The 21,598-nt window shown below is 43.9% G+C and overlaps 1 protein-coding gene and 1 pseudogene across 15 annotated transcripts in view; both read right to left on the reverse strand.

The window, feature by feature from the left end:
* The window catches only part of TRERF1 (transcriptional regulating factor 1), a 224,166-nt gene that overhangs the window by 175,218 nt on the left and 27,350 nt on the right, over nt 1-21,598 (reverse strand). The gene's annotated exons all lie outside the window — the stretch shown is intronic.
* LOC112440144 (small nucleolar RNA U3) lies at nt 8,961-9,040 on the reverse strand (annotated as a pseudogene).

Raw genomic sequence — 21,598 nt, forward strand, 5'->3', positions numbered from 1 at the left:
CTCATCTTAAGCTCACCTAATCCAATGACTGATGCCCTTATTTATAAAAAGAGAAAATAGCGACACACGCACACACACACACACACTCACGGAGAATGCCACGTGACAATGGAGACAGGGATTGCAGTGATGTTGCTACAAGCCAAGAAACACCCAGGATCGCCAGCAGCCACCAGGAGCCAGGAGAAAGGCACGGAGCAGTTTCTCCCTCAGAACCCCTGGACGGAACCAACCTTGCCAACACCTTGATTTCAAATTTCCAGAACTGCAAGAGCAGACATTTCTGTTGCTTTGAGTCATCCGGTATGTAGTACTTTGTTTCAGCAGCCCTAGAAAGCTAAGACAAGGCAAGGTCCAGGCAGGCTGTGCACATTGTGTTAAGGAGTTTGTACTCCACCCTGCAGGTGTGGGGCAGATTGTAAGCAGCAGAATGGGATACATTCCAGAGCGCATTTTGTAACCGGAGCTTATATCCTTCAAATCTATGGTCTCCAGTCCTAGAGCTATTAGTGTCCTCCAGGGCTTCATTGTCCACTGTCCATGCTTTCCCTGCCCACATTCTTCTTGCTGGGCTCATCCGCACTGACAGACTTGAAATTCCATGAGACCCCCCCCCAGGCCTTGCCACAGAGCCCGCTTGCAGAGAACCTAGCTCCCAACTTGGTGCCAGGCATGTATGGGGCACTCCGTGGGTGCCTCTCCGGCCACTCACCACTCTGCCTGACCCCACCCCACCTGCAAGAGGGAACATGCTGTGCCTGGGAGTCTTGAGTACTAGACTCAAGTACTAGAATCTGTTTGCAGATGGTGCCCGACACCAGCCAGGACATTCTTCTGAGCCGATGCCTCTAACTGTAGTTCCCATGGGTTTCTCAAGCTCAACATGTCAAAAGATAATCTCAGCTCAACATCTTTCACCTTATTTCTCTTGGGTTCCTCCTCATCTTTGTCAATGGTGCCACCAAGCATCCAGTAACATGCTAAAAGCTGGGGGTCACCGTAGACTCCCCTGCACACCTCCACATCCAGGGAACTACAAAATTATCTCTCCATTCTAGTCCTACTTTTTCACTCCATAGCACAATTCTAATCATTTCCTCTCTGGATTCTTGCTGTGGCCACGTGATGCATTTTCATTCCTCTAAGACTCCCCCTTTTCTCCCTTACCCCCACCCCAATCCAGCCGTCTTGAATGTGAAGCCAATGCTGACTCCAAGAAGCACGGCTTTCAGAAAAGCTACCTCCAGCCCACTGCACCCAGCCTGAGGGCCTCTGGTGATTCACAGGCCTTAACCCCGTCAGGAGCCCCACCCAACCTCATTTCCTTATCCTCTCACCCCAGCAGGATACTCTCCTCCCGCCTCTTGATCCTACCGTCTAACCGCTCTCTGTGCCGATTCCTGCTTCCTATCAGAGCTAAGCAAGTGCAGAATCCAAGGCCCTAAGGAGCTAATACCTCAGGGCTGCTGCTTTCTCTTACTAGGAAACTCTCACTTTGGGTTTTCTTTGTGTTCATCAAAAGTGGAGAACAGTTCTCATTTGCAGGACTAAGAGAATTCCTCTTGCCTAAGGGTGGGACAGGGAGATTGAAGGGTCACTAAAAGTTTTACATATTTAGTCAAAGCTAATATACCCACCCCCAGGCTACAGTCAGCAGATAGGTCAGTTTCTCAGGGGGCTGGATAGTGTTCAAAGTTGCAGACCAGTGTAACAGCAACCACCACTTAACAGCTGTGCTCCAGAACTCTGGGTATTATTTAATCTTCACGGTAACCCTACCAAACTAGGTGCTGTTATCACTGCCACTTTATAGACAGAAAAGTGAGGCATTAAGGGTTAAGTACTCTGACTCAAAGTCTTACAATTGGGAAGGGAAAAGGCAGCAGTTAAGGACCATCCCAGCTGTGTTCCAGTGAGGTCACTTACAAGGAAGGGAGGGAATTTGGTTCACACAGCCTTAAGATGCGAGGCCCCAGCACACAAGGTTATACTGATGTGTGCTCAGGGATGGAGACAGAATTTGAATCTCCTCCTGTGGGACTCTCTAGGCCTCCATTTCCTTATCTGAAAAACAAGAATGATTAGCCCCACCCAGAAGAGTTATTGGGAGGATTTAAATTAGATGATGTATGTTCAATTACAAAGCAAAATGCCTGGCACACAGAAGGTGCTTAATAAAGGTAAGCTGCTTCAAACTGAAAATAGACGGGTCTGGCGCGGTGGCTCACACCTGTAATCCCAGCATTTTGGGAGGCCGAGGTAGGCAGATCACCCGAGGTCAGGAGTTCAAGACTAGCCTGGCCAACATGATGAAACCTTGTCTCTCAAACAAATACAAAAATTAGCCAGGCATGGTGATGCACATCTGTAGTCCCAGCTACTTGGGAGGCTGAGGTGGGAGGACTGCTTGAGCCTGGGAGGTGGCAGTTGCAGTGAGTTGCGATCACACCATTGCATTCTAGCCTGGGCGATAGAGCCAGACCTTGTCTCAAAAAAAAAAAAAAAATTAAAAAAATTAAAAATAATAAAAAAAAAAATAGGGAAGGGGCAGAAGATCGAGACAGAGAGAAGCAGGCAGGGGGAAGCAACTACCTGCCCCTGTGGAGTACAGGGAAAGTGTTACTGACCCACCATGCAACAAAGCCCATGACACAGAAGCACCGTCATTTCCAAGGGGCAAGAATCCTTTGTGATCACAAAAATAACAAGAGCAGCAGCTAGTGTGTATGGAAGACCTGGAAAGTTCCAAGCACTTTCCAGATACAACTCAGTTAGTCCTCCTCATATCCCTAGGAGGTAAGTTAGTCATCCTCATTTTACAGAGGGAGAAACTGAGGCTCAGAAAAGTTGGCTGACTTGGTCACAGTTATGGAGGCTGGCAGCTGTAAAGCTGGGACCTGGTCCCAGGTGACTAACTCCAGGTCCCACATCCTATCAACTGCTTCCCGAAAATCAGTCAGACCCCCTTCCTGGTTCCTGACCTTCCTCTTCCCTCTTCATCTCAGAATCTTCTTGCCCTTCACCCTCTTCTCTTCTGCCCCTCTCCTCACTCCACGGAAGAAGATGAACTCTGGCCAGTGCCCATGACTCCTCTTGTTGAAAGGGCATTGGTACAGAGGAAGGACCACAGGCAGAGCAGGCAGAGGCCTCTGTCCTGGACCCAAGTCAGCCCAGAAAGGAGCTCACATCCCAGTCCCTGCACACCCCAGTTCCCTCAGCTCACAGGTTGCAATCGGGCTCCAATGAGTTAACAGACCTGGGTATGTCCAGTATATCCTAGACGACTGCTCAAATCTACCTAATGTCTTCTGGAACCTTCCTCAACAAATGCTGCCTCTCTCCGGCATCCCCCATACTGCCTCTTAGCCAGTCACTAGCCCCTTGCCCTGAGTGGCCCCAATGTCCCTCGTCTTAAAAACAGCATCCCTGGCCTTGCTGCCTTCTCATGACACTTACCCCCCACCCCCCTCCTCCCCAGCCTTTGCAGGGATTTGTGTAACCACTCCCTCTGGATGTACAAGCTCCCCAAAGGCAGGGACAATAACCCACATTCCCTATGGGATCCTGCATTGTGTCTGTTTTGGCATGCATCCAGGGGAAACCTTGACAAATAGTAACTGAAAAGCACAAAGAACATTTAAGCATGACATCTTAGGTCATTCTCACAACAAACCAGGGAGACACAGAGGTTATTCCCATTTCAACATGAAGAAACAGGGGCTTGGGCTAAGAAGCTCAAGGTCATCTAGCTCCCAAGTAAAGGAGCTCAACACTAGAATTCATTAGTTATGCCCCAAAGTGTCCTAAACACACCAGATAAGTGGCTGGCCTCCTTTCCTTCCTGCTTTTTCCACAAACCAGGCTTACAAAAAGTTTCAACTGCATGGTAAATCTAAGTCTGCTCAACAAAATGCTCTCTTTAAGTCTCTGTCTTCTCCTCTTAGGCCACATCTCCAGATCTGAAATGGAAAGGGCACATATTTATTTGCTGGGGGCTGCAGTCTCTTTTCACCGTTATTCGCAATGACTCTGTTGGCTGCCCTGTTTGGGGCTGTGTTTGTCTGTCTGCCCGTCTCTGTTGTCACGCTAGTCCTGGATCTGCCCCCAAACTACAGACATTCTGCAGAGATAGGACAAAACGAGGGAGAGCGGGCAAGGGGCTCCAGGATTCCATAAAACCGGCTCGACAAAGAGAATGCTTGCTCAGAAGTCAAGAACTCCTGTGATCTAATTTGTGGGTGTCACCATTACCTCCTCTCAGGGTGGAGACTGGGAGCTTGAGAAGAGAGATGTGACTTGTCCAAAACCACATGATAACGTAGTGACTCAAATCCAGCTCCATGTGGATGACTTCCCAGTGCCGTCTCTCCACCGCAACGCATTTCCTCTTTTTACTACAGAATTTCCCCCCTCCTTTCTTCTTTTAAAAACCAACATTCCATGACATATTTACAATTTTACAGAGAAAAAAAAAACCTAATCAAAACTACATCAAATAAGCCCTATACCTGTCCAGATTCTTATGGACGTGTGCGCACAGATATTTACCAGGTCATCATCAGCACAGGTAAGCGATTCCATATTCTTGTCGCACTTAACTTTGCTCTGTCTATCTCGTATCAAGTGTTTGAGTTCTCCACTGTATTGTTTTCACAGCATTTGCCTAACTATTCCCTAATTACCTGCATTTGGTAAAGAAAAAAGAAAAGAAAAGAAAGTGAAACACCTTTGTATCTCTCAGTTTATGATCCAGGCTTCATACAAAATGATGTGTTCCTATGCCTGGGTTATTTCACCAATATAGTCTAAGTATTTGCCTTAAAGAACTTCATCAGTTCTGTGCTTAACTTTGATAACATGTCTTATCCATTGGTTTATTACAACTGTTTCCCTCTTCCATTAACTTCGCTATATATATATATGTGTATGTATATATACATACACGTGTATATATATACACACGTGTGTGTGTGTGTGTGTGTATATATATATATATATATATATATTTTTTTTTTTTTTTTTTTTTTTTTGAGAAAGAGTCTCACTCACTCTGTTGCCCAGGCTGGAGTGCAGTGGTGCGATCTCGGCTCACTGCAACCTCTGCCTCCCGGGTTCAAGCGATTTTCCTGCCTCAGCCTCCCGAGTAGCTGGGATTACAGACACGTGCCAACACACCCGGCTAATTTTGTATTTTTAGTAGAGATGGGGTTTTGCCATGTTGGCCAGGCTGATCTCCAACTCCTGACTTCAGGTGATCCACCCACCTTGGCCTCTCAAAGTGCTGGGATTACAGGCATGAGCCACCGCACCCTGACATCCTTTAACATGATTTTATTATTTTTATCTTATAGATTTTATTCCTTTATAGTTGAACACATCTCATTCCATTAATGATCATTTTTATGGAATTTTCAAACACATTTGCTCTCGAGGATAAAAATACCACCTGCTTCCTCTGAGTTTTAAGAGTTGTAAAACTAACTTTTAAATACATCTAAAATTTATAACATATGATGTGAGATATAAATCTGAGTTCACTTTTTCCACACTGTTATCTAGTTTTTCCCAAGAGCTATTTATTGTAAAATTATTTCTTTCACTATTGTTTGCCTCTCCAAATTTGTCATATATAAATGTCTTCCAGGTCAGGCGCGGTGGCTCATGCCTGTAATCCCAATAATTCGGGAGGCTGAAGCAGGAAGATTACTTGAGCCCAGGAGTTCAAGACCATCCCAGGCAACATGACAAAATCCTGTCTCTACAAAAAATTAGCTGGGCATGGTGGTGTATGCCTGTAGTCCCAGCTACTCAAGAGGCTGAGGTGGGAAGATTGCCTGCGCCCAGGAAGTTGAGGCTGCAGTGAGCCGTGATCACGCCACTGCACTCCAGCCTGGGTGCAGTGAGACCCAGTCTCAAAATAAATAAACAAATAAATGTCTTCCATTCATTTAGATCTATTTATTGTACTGATCTTCCATTTTCCTGCTTTATCCTACTATTGTACAATTTTAATAACTACTGCTTGCCTGCCTTGTTTGCTTAGAGAAGTCTTGCTCCTAAAAGATTTTCAAAACATCCTTTGATATGCATGTCCACCAATTTTTCCTGATTATTATTATAATTATCATGTTCTTGCATTATGAAGTATTTCACTGGAATTTTAAATGCCAAAAGGGCATGAAATCTAGGCATAAACTTTGGAATGCTGACCCTTTAATGCTTTAATTTCTGATCAGAAGCAGCCTTGTAGGATTTTGTAATTTTCTTTGAATAGAAATTGTGTCATTTGCAAACAGCGATATTTTTATCTCTTCCTTCCCTATACCAATCCCTCTAGTTTCTCTTTGTTCCTATATTGTTATGACAAGCATCTGTTAAACTATGTTAAATAAGAGTAGAGATAAGGGGCATTTTGGTTTAGTTCCTGTTTTTCAGGGCACACTTCTAGTATTTCCCCACTCAGTATCTGCAGCCCCTGTGTAAGGATTGCTACACGGTTACACACAAGCAGGCTCTTTATCCTACATAGGGGTAAATCCCCCAACACACCTATTTTTTTACTCTTCTGATGCTTTATAATGCATATGTAATTATTTCCAGTATTTTTCTACATCCACTGAGACCAAATTCATTCATCCATCAAACATTTGTTGACTGATTATATTTCAGGCACCGTGCTGAATAATAGGTATTCCGATTTTTATGATTTCTTTCTATTAATATTGGCCTCTCTGTGTTGAATCAGACTTATATTCCTGAGACGAGCCTTGCTTGGTGATATTTCAAGACTCTTTTTTTGAGACAGGGTCTCACTCTGTCACCTAAGCTGGAGTGCTGTGGCATGATCAGGGCTCACAGAGTCTCAGCCTCTGGGGCTCAAGCAATCCTCCCACCATGCGATTCCTCCCAAGTAGCTGGAATCACAGGTATGCACCACTGTGCCTGGCTAATTTTTTTTTTAACTTTCTGTAGAGATGGGGTCTCACTATGTTGCCCAGACTAGTCTAGAACTCCTGGGCTCAAGCAATCCTCCCCTGTCAGGTTCCCAAAGGGCTGGGATTACAGGCGTGAGCCACTGTACCCGATCTCAACACTCATTTTTTAAAGAGCCCATTCAGTGACCATAAAATTCATCTGGAAAAATTAATAAAGAATACTGAGATATCAACCTCCAAAACCCAAATCAAACATCTCCTCTGTGAAGCCTTCCCAAACCTCACCTTTATTTTTTTACCCTCGCCTTTCTGAAGTAGAGTTGGAGGCTCCTCAGTCCCCCCTCCCTCCATCACCACATTCATTTAACACAGGGACTGTAATGCAATCAATCAATGGCCACGTGTCTGATTCCCCTCAGGACTCAGTGCCCTGAGGACAGAGACATGGTATATCACCAGGGCTAACTACTATGGCTACTGGATGGTAGATGTGCAATAAACATTTCCTAGTTATGTCATTCGCCTATTTATTTATTCCACTGATGACTTCTGCAGCTGTGTGTTTACATGAAATTGATCTGTAATTTCCTTCTTGAAATGAGCAGGGCATGGACAAGCCCACTCAGTTCCAAGCACATACAGAGAAGCTGTGGTCCAGTGGGCAGGCCTCCTGTCTGGAGAGATGCTGGCAATCTCTAGCTGGCTGGGTTCACAGGGACTGTGGGGAAGGGGACAGCCTAGAACAAAATTATGAATAGTCCCAACAAGTGGGCAAAGCTCTATGATGGGGGAAGTCAGGATGGGCAACCCTCTGCAACTCAGGCATCAGGACATCTATTGAAGGTTACTAAGGCTCCATCCATCCGGCTGGACTGGGCAAGATTCCAACCCCTGAGAGTAGGACTAGTGATGCCAGCTACTAGTTATCAATAAACACTGTGCACCGGTTCTATGACCACCCTGTCAGGTATATTCTGTTGCTCCTGTCTCATACATAAAGAAACTGAGGTCCGGGAGGGTTAAGTAATTTACCCAGAGTCACACAGCCAGTAAGCAGATGAGCTAGAATTCAAACCCATGTCTCCCCACCACACCTGGTTATCACTAACAAAGGGACAGGACAGGGTCTTGGTCCCAATTCAGGACCTGGATATCAGGCACGTTAGCAGAACAGGAACTAACACAGAAGCCTCTTAGAAGAACTGAGACTCAGAGAAGGAAACGGGACACAGGAACGAGGCAGGAGGCCCTGCCATGTCAAAGCCAGAATAGTGTCTGAGCCCAGAATCCTAGCCAGAAGGGATCTGAGTCTCCGTTTCCTCAGACCAGACATGACTATAAGAGCTGAGGGCAGGGCTTGGCTGAAGGAAATAAGCCAAGGAGCTGCCCTCACCAGGGATGAGGCAGGCAGGGTCTGGATGGGTGTGCACCACTCAGCCCAACAGACCCCACAGAGAACCAACATGTAGTGACACAGGCTTCCCACCATGGGCAACATCAGCTGCACTCAGAATGGGAGGGAGGCTGTGGAACATGGAGAATCTGACTTTGAATAAATGTCTGAAAATCTTGGCCTTTGGTTTTCTTATCTGTAAATGAACACGGCTGGACCAGATGGCTTCTGCAGACACCGTGGATTCTGTTTTTCATTTGGGGATTCTTTGCCTTAACACCACCAATTATTTGAATTTTTTTTAAAAGTCCTTTTTTTTTTTTTTTTTTTTTTGAGACGGAGTTTTGCTCTTGTTGCCCAGGCTGGAGTGCAATGGTGCGATCTCGGCTCACCACAAACTCCGCCTCCCGGGTTCAAACGATTCTCCTGCCTCAGCCTCCCAAGTAGCTGGGATTACAGGCATGCACCACCATGCCTGGCTAATTTTGGTATTTTTAGTAGAGACAGGGTTTCTCCATGTTAGTCAGGCTGGTCTGGAACTCCTGACCTCAGATGATCCGCCCACTTCGGCCTCCCAAAGTGCTGGGATTACAGGTGTGAGCCACCGCGCCCAGCCTAAAGAAATTTTTAAAAATATTTTCTGGTGCTCTACGTGTTCAGAGAAATTTCTCTAGTAATGAACTATAGAAATGATTCCTGAAAGTACAGTCTTAACAGCACCATTTAAATCAGGGGTCCTATGTATGGTCATAACTAGCCAGGCTTTAGGAGGCTTGCAGCTCACACAGGCGAAATAAAAACTAGGAGTTTGGTGTGCATGAATACAAAATTGGGGAATGTTTCTGAAGAGAAAGTCCATGGCCTCCATCATATTCCCAAAGAAGTCTGTCAGCCACTAAAAATGTTAAGAACAACTAACAACTAACTGATCCAAATGGACCTACAAAGTCAGCTCAGTGGTGGGGCATGACGGCTCATGCCTGTAATCCCAGAACTTTGGGAAGCTGAGGCAGGAGGATCACTTGAGGCCAGGAGTTCAAGATCAGCCTGGGAAACATGGTGAGATGCTTGTCTCTACAAAAAAAAAAAAAAAAAATTAATTAAAAAAAATTAGCCAGACATGACGGCCATGTGTCTGTCATCCCAGCTACTAGGGAGGCTGAGGTGGGAGGATCACTTGAACCCAGAAGTCTGAAGCTGTGAGGAGTCTGAATCAGTGAACTATGGCTGTGCCATTGTACTCCAATCTGGGTGACAGGGTGGGGCCCTGTGTCAAAAATAAATAAAAAGAAAAGAAAACTCAGCTAAATCAGTGGAGGCTAGGACAGCAATGCTTAGCCAAAGCAGTCAGGTCAACCGACCAAATGTGCCCAAAGAAATTTTGTAGCCACAAACCATCTTCTACCCTCTCGGACCATCTAGAAAGAATATGGCCACTAATGAAGCCAAAAAAAGTGATTAGGTGGGTCAGGACATCTCATCTTCACCACTTCAGTAGAAAACAGGATGAATTTCATTGCAATAGTTAGAAGTATCATCTTTATAACAGTTGGTGGATTCGTTCAATACTGGATACTTGGGTACTTAAGAGTGCCCTAATATCAGTGGAGGAACAGATATCATTTTCTCTACTTTCTCACTCCCCAAAGGTAGACCCCATCTGGAGCTGGTTAGAAACGCATCTGGGGCCTCATTCGCGCTTACTGGATCAGAATCTGCATTTTTTTTTTTTTTTTTTTTTTGAGACAGAGTCTTACTCTGTCACCAGGCTGGAGTGCAGAGGCGCTATCTCAGCTCACTGCAACCTCCGCCTCTCGGGTTCAAGTGATTCTTCTGCCTCAGCCTCCTGAGTAGCTGGGACTATAGGTGCGCGCCACCATGCCCAGCTAATTTTTGTATTTTTAGTAGAGATGGGGTTTCACCATGTTGGCCAGGATGGTCTTGATCTCTTGACCTCGTGATCCGCCTGCCTCAGCCTCCCAAAGTGTTGGGATTACAGGCGTGGGCCACCGCGGCGGCCCAGAATCTGCGTTTTAACAAGAGCTCTAGACCCAAGGAGCTTCAAGGAGCTTCATGTGCACCTTGAAGTTTGAGAAGCACTGCTATGCTTGCGTTGGCCAAAATTTACATAAGGAAAAAATGAAAGATAAAAGAAAAATTAAAAGTGAAAATACAAGTAACAAGAATGTGAGCAAATGTCAGGGAAGAGAAGGAAAGCCAAAAGTGGGCCCTTTGGGGAAGAAAATTTTTCGTGAAATTAATAAACCATGGGCCCAATTAATTTCAAAGGAATAAACTGGAAAAGTTAGAAAAGAAACACAAAGACCCAATAAAAGTGCCACTGATACAAGGAATTTTATGTGCAATCTTCAGATAATAACTTTGAAAGACAAAATCAACAGGGTGGTACTTACAAATTTACAAGACACCCAAATGAAAGCAAAAGGAGAGACACAAACTGAACAGCAACAAGTAAGTGAAAAACAACCAAGGGGAAAGCATCTGGACTTAAAGCATCCTTGGAGGGTCTTTCAATAATGTGTAAACATTTTTTAGCCACTTAAATATACAGGCAAAACATTCACACTTTTTTTTACTGCGCCATAAAGTGTAGGCCTCTCTCAATACCACTCTGTCCCAAGAGGGCACCTCTGTTACAAGCCTGGTTCACAGCTTTCAGGCCTCTTTTGCATGAATAAGTGATTCCATCAAAAATATTATACTGTCAAAAATATGATATCGTTTTGTGCGTTTTCTTTTTTCAAAAATAGTGTCACCCTGTACTATTACTCTGCAACTTACTTTTTTCACTCAAAATTACGTTTCTGAGATCTAGTCTTACGACTAGTTACTAACTTAATATATTCCTTTTAACTACTCTTGCAGTGTTTTCCAACTTTTTTGACTGAATCACACCGTAAGAAATACACTTTACATTGCAATCCATTTCACATTTGTGAATACACAAAACTGAAACAAAAGCTCACCAATTATTCAGCCACATTATGTGCAATGCACTCCCTTATCTTCTATTCTTTGGTTTCACACGGTGTCAAAACCCACTAAGGTATTTTATTGACGCACTAAAGGTCTGAACAACTCAGGTTTTATTTAGCCCATCTCCCACTGATGGATATTTACATTGTTGTCTTCAATTTTCCATGATTACAATAATGTCCAATGAACATTGTACATGTGAGTGTTTCTCTAGGACAGATACCTATTAGTGGAACTGCTGGTTCTAAGAGATGGGCATTCATAATTTAGATAAATATCACAAATTGCCTTCCAAAGCAATTGTATCCATTTACTCTCACCAGCAATGTATGAAAGTAATTTTTCTTTACACTGTCACCAAATCAGTGTATTATTAAATATTTTGATCTCTTCCAATCTGATAGGTTACAAATGCCTTCTTATTGCAGCTCTGATTTGTACTTTTTATTATAAGAGGGTTGTGGGTTTTTTCATATATTTAAGAACCACTTACACTTCTTTTCTGTGAATTTCTATCCATGTCCTTTTGCCCATTTTTCAATTAATGACCCTTTTTATTTATTTTTAAGGGCTCTTTGTATATTAAGAAAATTAACTCCTTTTATCATATTTTTTCCAAATTATTTTTCTCAGATTATCATGTATCTTTTGACTTTGTTTACAGTGTTACTCTTATGAAGTGGATCTCATTTTGATGTTGTCAAATGTATCAGTCTTTTATGTTATAGCTTCTGGGATTTGTGTCAAACTTAGGAAGGTCTCTCTACTCCAAGACAACAGAAAAATTCTTCTATGGCTTTTACGCTTTCATTCTTTATTTAACCATTTGACGTACGTTTGATAGGCTTATTCTGGTCTAAGGCATGTATTAGGGATCCTGCTCTTTCTTATCTCCCAGATAGCTATCTGGTTATGAAGATCCTATATTTTTCCATACATTTGAAATACTGCGTTTATCACAAAATACACACATGCATACACACACCCTTATTTATTTTGGGCTCACTATTCTGTCCCATCACTTGTTCAGCCAATTAGTACCAAGTGATCTTAGTTATTGTAGTTTTTTAAAATGCTTACCATGTATCAGAGCTAGAACTTCCTTTTTCTTTTTCATATTTTTCATGCATGCTAATTTTTCCATATGAACTTAGAACCAGCTTTTCTACACCCAAAATAATCCTAGTGGTAATTTTATTATGATCACACTTCACATGTATAGGAAAAGTGACACTTTTATAACACTGACTCTTTCTAGCCAAGATTATATTATTTTTCTCTTTAAGTCTTTTATGCCCGTTGGTAGTGCTGAGATTATATATTAATATAATTTTATTAAGCTTATAACTAGATATTTTATCTCTTCTGTTGCTTATACAAGTGGGATTTTTTTTCTTCCATCATATTTTCTAGCTGGATATTTATGGGGGAGTACTACTGATTTTTGTGCATTAACTATGCACCAAACTACCTTACTGAATTCTCTTGTTTGTCTTTTAGTTTTGCCTTTTCCTTCTAGGTTTTATACCTCTTATCTAATTATACCAGCTTATCCCCACCAGAACAAGGTTATATAATTATGGTGTTTAATCGGGATTTTAATGGGAATGCATCTAGCATTCACCATTTTAATACTAAGCAAAATTTTGGCTACTTGCTTGACAAAAATGTATTTTCCCATGTTGAGGAGGTATCCAATTATTTCTACAGCAGTTTTTATTAGAAACGGATGTCTAATTTTTCATAAATCTTTTCAGCATCTTATTTTCTCCTTAGATCCTTTAATACAATGAATTTTTATTAACAGAAATCCTAAAGTTAACCTATCCTTACCTTCCTGTTCTGGAACTCCCGTGACCATGGAGTTCTTTAAATGGGCTGCTGGGTTCTAATTATGTTATTAGAATGTCGCATCTTCAGTATTCAAAACAGAGACCACTTTGTGGCTCTGTGTGCACACCTGTTTTTTTGTCACATTTTGTTACACTAGCTTCATAAAAAGAATTTAAGCGCTCTTTCTCTGCTTTAGGACAATGTAAATAGCATTAGAATCACCTGTACCTTCAATATTTGAAAACATTTACCTGTGAAACCATCTGGTCCTGGGACTATTTTAAGGAATAGCTCTTTGATAACTTTCTCCATTTCTTCTATGGTAATTGGTCTGTTAAAATTTTATTCTATTCTAGTGTCTGGGTTTTTTGTGTGTGTTTTTTTTAAGAACACATACTTTCATGTTACATAAACTATTTCTAAACATAGAAAAAGATCCTACCAGCATCACTATAAGAAGTAAATATAGCCTCCACCCCAAACCTTACCAGGACAACGCCCAGCCAGCCTGGTTCCTAGCTACTGCACCCCTCCTCCCTGCCCTTTTTAAGGCCTCATCTTTTCTCACCAACAGACTCACAAAAAAAGAGGACAGACAGGTTTGCAACAAACCAGAAACATACTCCAAAGCAACATGGGGGCTACCCCTGCCCACCCCATCTCCAATGCCATCAGGGAAGGACTGCTGAAACTCGCCTTACCTTCTCTTATGTAGCCAAATGGCCCATTCCCCTCTCAGTGGAGGCCCTTCTAATTTTGTCTGGGCTTCTTTTTCTGAGCCTTCACCAGCCCCTACCCCACGGCTGAAGCCAGCAGCCCACCCCACTCCACTCACTCCAAATCCTCTGCCTCCTATGCACAGTATGAAGGGATCCATGTGTATGCCTGTCCACCAGGCACCCGGCAGAGGCTGAGGTACCTGTTATATACCGGTCCTGCCCTCTAAGAGCGTGTCACCTGAGTGAAGGGTTAGGACCTGTCCACAATTAACAATAAGCCCCCCAGGAAACAGCCCAGTATGATGAGGCACTAAACAGTGCAGCAGAGAGTGGTCCAGGGGTATAAAGAGGAGGAACGACTGGCCGGCCAGGAAACCCACATCCAGCAAGAGACAAAGGGCAAGGCTGAAGACCGGCATCTGCCTGGCCAGAGCAGGGGCCAGATAAACCTGGAACACATGGGCCCTGGAGCCCCAGCAAGAGGTTTGGACATGACACAGCAGACAACCAGAGCCCCTGTGGGCTCCAAGGAGTAACAGGAAGAAAGTGGTGTTTTGGTCACACCCCCCCAACAGTCTATGATGCCAGACTTGCATTCAAAGAAATGGCTAGCTGTGCCAAGAACTCGGTGAGCTGCAGAGGGTGAATAAACCACAACCCTGCGCTGATGCCACAAGTGACAATGAACACACACACATACAATTCCAGGCTCTAATGACAGAGAGCAGACTGGAATCATACCACAGCACTAGGGTTTAAATCTTTTACTGCACTACACAATAAAAACCACATTGCCACAAATCTCTAACCTCAGGGGGCATCTGTGCTAGCCCAGCACTTCTCAAACTTGACGTGCACCCAATCACCTGAAGGTCTTGTTAAAACTGCAGATTCTGATTACACAACTGTGGATGGGACCAGAGGTTGGTTCGTTGGTTCGTTCGTTCTTTCTCTCTTTCTCTCCTTTCTTTCTCTTTCCTTTTTTTTTTTTTTTTTTTTGAGATGGAGTTTTGCTCTTTCTTTCTTTTCTTTCTTTCTTTCTTTTTTTTTTTTTTCGAGATGGAGTTTCACTCTTGTAGCCCCAGCTAGAGTGCAATGGCGCGATCTTGGCTCACTGCAACCTCTGCCTCCCGGGTTCAAGCAATTCTCCTGCCTCAGCCTCCTGAGTAGCTGGGATTACAGGCACATGCCACCATGCCCGACTAATTTTTTGTATTTTCAGTAGACATGGGGTTTCACCATGTTGGCCAGGCTGGTCTCGAACTCCTGACATCAGGTGATCCACTCGCCTCAGCCTCCCAAAGTGCTGGGGTTACAGGCGTGAGCCACCGTGCCTGGCCCTGCGTTTATTTCTAAACAGCTCCCAGGTGATGCTGCTGGTGCAGGGACTGCGCTTTGAGTACTAGATTATACTAAGGCTCTAGTGGGCTCGCAGGCAGTTGATTAAGGGCACTAACCACGGGCAGAGAGAGAACTGGGGGCTGCCTGTGGCCTGCGGCAGAGCACCCAAACTAATCAACTCATTTTCTATTCAAAAGATTCATGCTGGGGGTTCAGTAACAGGCAGGGCTGCCTTAAAGCCATTAGTAAATGGAAACCACCCCCTGCATTTCACAACTGCTGTCTAATTACCTTCATGTAACCTCTCACAGTGCCCTAAGCCAGCTCTTTCAAGTACTGATGCCACTAATCAAGTCATAAAGCCTTAAAGCATCATATTATTAGCCTTGATAACAGAGTGTAAAACAAACCTGAACAACAATGCATTCACTTCTCCTCCCAGCTGAGGCCATCAGTCAAGCTACGTTACAACCCGGGTCAAGGGAAAATGCACTTAACCAGTGAGAATCCCATATCCAGGATGGCCCGTGCCAGAGAAAAGTAGTAGCTTTTTAAACGAACTATTTGAGAAGATTCTGGAAACTGATATGAACTGCCACAATCCCAGAGACTTCTTTCCTGTCTCCATCTCCTTAGATAATTCAAAACCTGGAAGAAGTTTCTACTTCCCACCCTCTGCCCCACCCACCCCCCCACCCCCAGCTTCTGCTGAGTCCCCTCTCCTCACTCAGGTCACCTGCTTAGGCACAGAGTGACCGGTTCAGATCAACCCCCCTCACAAACCACAGTGCTCCCCATCATGGCTCGATTCTGAAATCAGGCAGCCTGTGTTTCAAGCGCATGCCTGTGGCCTGCATGTCCGAAGGCAGACCTGGACCCCACCTCCATGCGACTCACAAAATTAACCCTCCTACCCATCCCCCCACATGTGCCAACAAATTAGGGTTCTAAAGTGCGCAGAACCTCAGCACCTTACTATACACTGGGGGATTCACAAGACACAATCCCTGAACTTGAGAGCTGCTACAAGAGGAGATATAGCACTCCAAGCTTATGCAGCAACCAAACCTTAAGGTCCCCAGTGGCTGGCACCCACGGATTTGGAGAATGTCCTATACTTGGGCCCACAGTTCTACATCACATAACTAATGACAACTCCATGGTGGGGATTAGGTCATTGGCTCTGGAAGGAAACAAGGCTGAGGATGTACCCTGCTCAGGGTAAGCACTCCTGCCGTGGTGTTGACTGGGCAGAATGTGAGGAACAAGAATTAACCTGTCCTCCAATGGCCACGGGTGGGTAACTCACCTGAGATTACACACTGGGTGTTAATGCTGAAACCACAGCTCAGGTCCCCCAACTGCCAAGCAGAGGTTCTTTCCACTAAATCACACTCCCTTCACCTCCATTTTGGAATTCCTCAATGAAATTAGCATTAGAAGATTTGTCTTTTATTTGCTCTTTATTCTCCCCACAACCTCAACCAAGCTCTAGCACCCTCCTTCTCTTGGGGAAGCAACGTGATTTAACCTACCTAGGAGCTGCTCCTGTTCTGCTATCCATGAGATGGGAGGACGGCAAAGCAAAGTCACCTCCCTTCCCAGGACTTAGTTTCCTCTTCCCTAAACGAAGGGGTTAGTGGAGATACTTTCTCAGATCCTTTCCAGCTTTAAGCAGAATCAATAGGCACTTCACTTTGTAGCTAAAAGAGAAGAGAGGCCCCCTAAACTATGGCCCCTGCCTCATCCTGGTCTCTGCAGGGAGGATGGGCTGGTCCAGGCACCTGATAAGAAGCTCCAGTCCACAAAGAACCCATCCACCAATCGCCTCCCGTGGTCCACCCAGAGCTTCCCCAGCCCACACAAGAGGAGGAACAGAATGCTGCCGGCAGCCTCTCAAAAACTTGCCAGGAAGAATTCTTAATTAGAGTTTTTTGTTGCATTGCGGTATTTTATTTTTAATGACTTTTTTAAATTATAGAAATTATAAAGTTAATTCATGCTTATTAGAGAGAATCAGAAAACATTTTATTTTTAATAACTTTTAAAATCATAAAATAAATGTACATTTGTTACAGAAAAATCAGGAAACTTATTAAAAGAAAATCTCACCTATAAACAAACCTAAATATATTTAATTAAATCATATTTCAATCAAGAATCAAACCCAGGAGTTGGGATTGACTTTAGAGTGATGGTACAGGATGAGTCTTGGACGCTGTCATGTAAGTCATGGGGGGATTACTATGATCCAATCCAATCTTCCACTGAGGTAGAAGAAGGTGGGCAAGAATTCTGCTTCCACTGTCCCTGACAGGGGGCCACCCAGCCTCTGCCCGAACACTTCCCGCTTTTTCAGCCCTTTCCCAGACAGCCCAGGCCATTCTGGAGGACAGCTCCATCCACGGTTCTTCCTACAGTAGAAGGCAGTGAACACGCACAGGCTTTTGAGAAAGCTGGGCTCAGGTTCAATTCCAGGCTCAGCCTCTTACATGCTCCATGACCCTGGGAAAGTCATTCAGTCTCTTTGAACTTGAATTTCCTCATCTCTGTAATGGTAACAATAATGCCTACCTCATTGGGTCATTGTGAGATTTCAATGAGTGAATGTATAGAGTGCACTTGGCAAAGTACCTTCCACAGTAGTCTAAGTGATCAATAAACAGCAGGTAATATTATTAAATGGTAGCTTGGAACAATGGCTTTCAAACTTTTTTCCATTCTTACTCTCACTAATTAATTACAGTTTATATCATGACCCAGCACATAAAATATCTCTATATACACATAAATATATAAAACTAGACAAATATTTTCAAGAAACAAATGCTGACCCATGTTCATCTGGTCCACTCAGACTTTTTTTTCCCTGCTTTCCTCTTTCCTTTCTATTCATTTCCTTTTTAAAAACTGCTGGTCTTGGCTGGGCACAGTGGCTCACTCCTGTAATCTTAACACTTTGGGAGGCTGAGGCAGGCGGATTGCCTGAACTCAGGAGTTCAAAACCAGCCTAGACAAAATGGCAAGACCCCGTCTCTACTAAAATACAAAAAGTTAGCCAGGCATGGTGGCACATGCCTATAGTCCCGGCTAATCGGGAGGCTGAGGCAGGAGAACTGCTTGAACCCCAGAGGCAGAGGTTGCAATAAACTGAGATCGTGCAATTACACTCCAGCCTGGGCAACAGAGCAATGCTGTCTCAAAATTAATTAATTAATTAAATAAAATTGCTGGTCTTGATCACTAACTTGATTGCACAACTGACAAATAGATTGCAAATCACAGTTTGAGAAACACTGGCTGCGTGTGGTGGCTCACGCCTGTAATCCCAGCACTTTGGGAGGCTGAGGCAGGCGGCTCACTTGAGGTCAGGAGTTCGAGACCAACCTGGCCAACATGGTGAAACCCTCTCTCTACTAAAAATACAAAAAAAATTAGCCAGGCGTGGTGGCGTGCACCTGTAGTCCCAGCTATGTGGGAGGCTGAGGCAGGAAGAATCACTTGAACCCAGGAGACGGAGGTTGCAGTGAGCCGAGATCATGCCACTGCACTCTAGCCTGGGAGACAGAGTGAGACTCCATCTCATTAAAAAAAAAGAAAGAAAAGAAAAGAAAAACACTAACTTATACTAAGACCAAATCTCTCCTCCTAGCCGAGCACAGTGGCTCACACCTGTAATCCTGGCACTCTGGGAGGCCAAGGCAGGCAGATTGCTTGAGCTCAGGAGTTCAAGAACAGCCTGGCCAACATGACAAAACCCTGTCTCTACAAAAAATACAAAAGTTAGCCAAGTATGGTGGCGTATGCCTGTAGTTCCAGCTATTCAGAAGGCTGAGGTGGGAGGATCACTTGTGCCCAGGAGGCGAAGGTTGCAGTGAGCCGAGATCGTGCCTGGGCAACAGAGCCAGACCCTGTCTCCAAAAAAAAAAAAAAAAAAAATACAAATCTCCTGCCATACCTTCCACCTTTCACTTCTAGCTTTACCTTCTGGAACCATGCAGATCTACTCTGCTCCATCTTCCACCTCAGAGTCTCACATATGAAACATCCTTCATTCTCTCAAGCAGTCATTTCATGAGATGGGGCTGCCCAATCCCCCTTCGCTCCACCCCTTTCTGCCCAACTCCTTCCCCTGCACTCTGTGCCCCTTCCATCACTGCCGTCCAGGATGGCCGTGATCATCTAGCAGCTGCCCTACTTCTCCCATGGCCTCTCCACAGCCCCACAGCCTCAGCTCAAGCAGCCTGGCGTGAGCATCTTTTTTTTTTTGAGATGGAGTTTCGCTCTTGTTGCCCAGGCTGGAGTGCAATGGCGCGATCTTGGCTCACCACAACCTCCATCTCCCGGGTTCAAGTGATTCTCCTGCCTCAGCCTCCTGAGTAGCTGGGATTACAGGCATGCACCACCACGCCTGGCTAATTTTGTATTTTTAGTAGAGACAGGGTTTCTCCATGTTAGTCAGGCTGGTCTCCAACTCCTGACCTCAGGTGATCCGCTTGCCTCTGCCTCCCGTAGTGCTGGGATTACAGGCATGAGCCACCGTGCCCAGCCATGGGCATCTTTTTGAACCTTCATGCAGGATGCTTTATCCATCCCCAGAGGAACTCATCTTGGTTTCTTCCAGCCCATCCGTAACTCTACTCGAAAAGCTGGTTCTCTCATACAAATGTGTTCCTTCTTTGTCCTTCCACAAATTAGGATGCCATGGAACTCATCAAATGAGAAGAGCGAAAGTGAGGAAGAGTTTCAGTACGCATATTTGAGCCAAAACTTACAACCAGAAAGTGCCCCTTTCTTACTCATTTCTAAACTAGCTCTGCTTGCTAACCCTGGAACCAAACCGAGAAGGCCCCATCACCCAGCCACATCTATGTCCCCCTTACGGTGAAAGCAGCCCCGAGACAAGGAATCACACACCTGGCTGCAAACGCAGCCTTTCAGAGCTGAGATCTCCCAGCACCACCTTGCATGGGCAGGAAACCATAGATATCAGATGCAGCCACAGTTTCCCATATCCTATCTGCATTTGTAGTGATCAAAAAATACATTCGTGGTAAAAAGAAAAAAATAAAATAAAATGCACACATATGCACCTAATATCATACTCCAATTGCTAACATTTTGTAATTTGGGTTATTTAAAAAAAAGTTTCCAAAGCAATGACAAAAATGTCTACTCTGCCTTCAAAACCCAAGCTGACTCCTCCTTGATCCCATCTGTATCATTGTACTTGGGGAGCTTGTCACAAACACATTTAAGGGAGTGGTTCTCATAAGAGGAACCTTCGAAAACCTGCCCCCCAACATTTATGGCTTTCTTAGATAATCTGCATCCCAAAACAATGTAGTTTTAAGTTTTTATTGACCTTCAAATGTAATAAAAAGATATCATGCTGTTTGGAATATTCAAAGTCTTGTTTTTCTAAATTCAAAATTATATTACTAAAATTCACTCAAACCATTACATGTAGATGTTGTTTATTCATTTTGCTGCTGTATAACAATCTATCACATGACAACAATGTATGTACCCATTCTCCAGCTGATGGGCATTTGGCTTTCCAGTGTTTTGCCATTATGAAGAGTGCTACTAGGAATATTCTTAGTACACATCATGTATACATGCTGCCCACGTAAGCAAGTTTCTCACAATGATTATATACCTAGAAGTGGAAATGCCAGGATATGCTGTATGTGAATGTACAACGTTACAAGATACAGGTTGAACATCCCTAAGCTGAAAACTTGAAATGTTCCAAAATCCTAAATTTCTTGAATGCCAACATGACAACACAAGTGGAAAATTCTACACTTGACCTCAATCACATGACATGTTGCATCAACTGAGGTCAAAGCTTTGTTTCATGCATAAAATTATTTTATGCATTTGTTTATATATAACAAGTGCATTATACTATCTCAAATATTCCAAAATCCAAAAAAAAATCCAAAATCTGAAATACTTCAGTCCCAAGAATTTTGGATAAGGGATCCTCAATCTGTACTACCAAACTGTTTTCCAAAGCAGCTGCATCAAGTTACACGCCTACCAGCAGCTCCTAAATGACCATAATGTCCTATCTCCTCTTCAATGCTTGCTACTGCACAGCTTCTTCACGTTTGCCCATCGAACAGGGAAGAAATGGAATCTCATTGTGATTTGTATTCCCGGATTACTAATGAAATTAAGTGTCTCATCATAAAAAGAGATCCTCTCCCAACCTAACTCCGTACACTTTTCTTTCATAGCTCATATCGTCGTCCATAATTAAACATTTGTGGGATTATTTGATGAAAGCCCATCACTATTTTCTTCACCACTGCATACTGTACAAGTGGCACAAAGTAGAGCCTCTGTGTATCTGTTGAATTAATGAATGC

Source organism: Pan paniscus, chromosome 5 (assembly GCF_029289425.2).
Source record: "Pan paniscus chromosome 5, NHGRI_mPanPan1-v2.0_pri, whole genome shotgun sequence".
Classification (NCBI taxonomy): domain Eukaryota; kingdom Metazoa; phylum Chordata; class Mammalia; order Primates; family Hominidae; genus Pan; species Pan paniscus.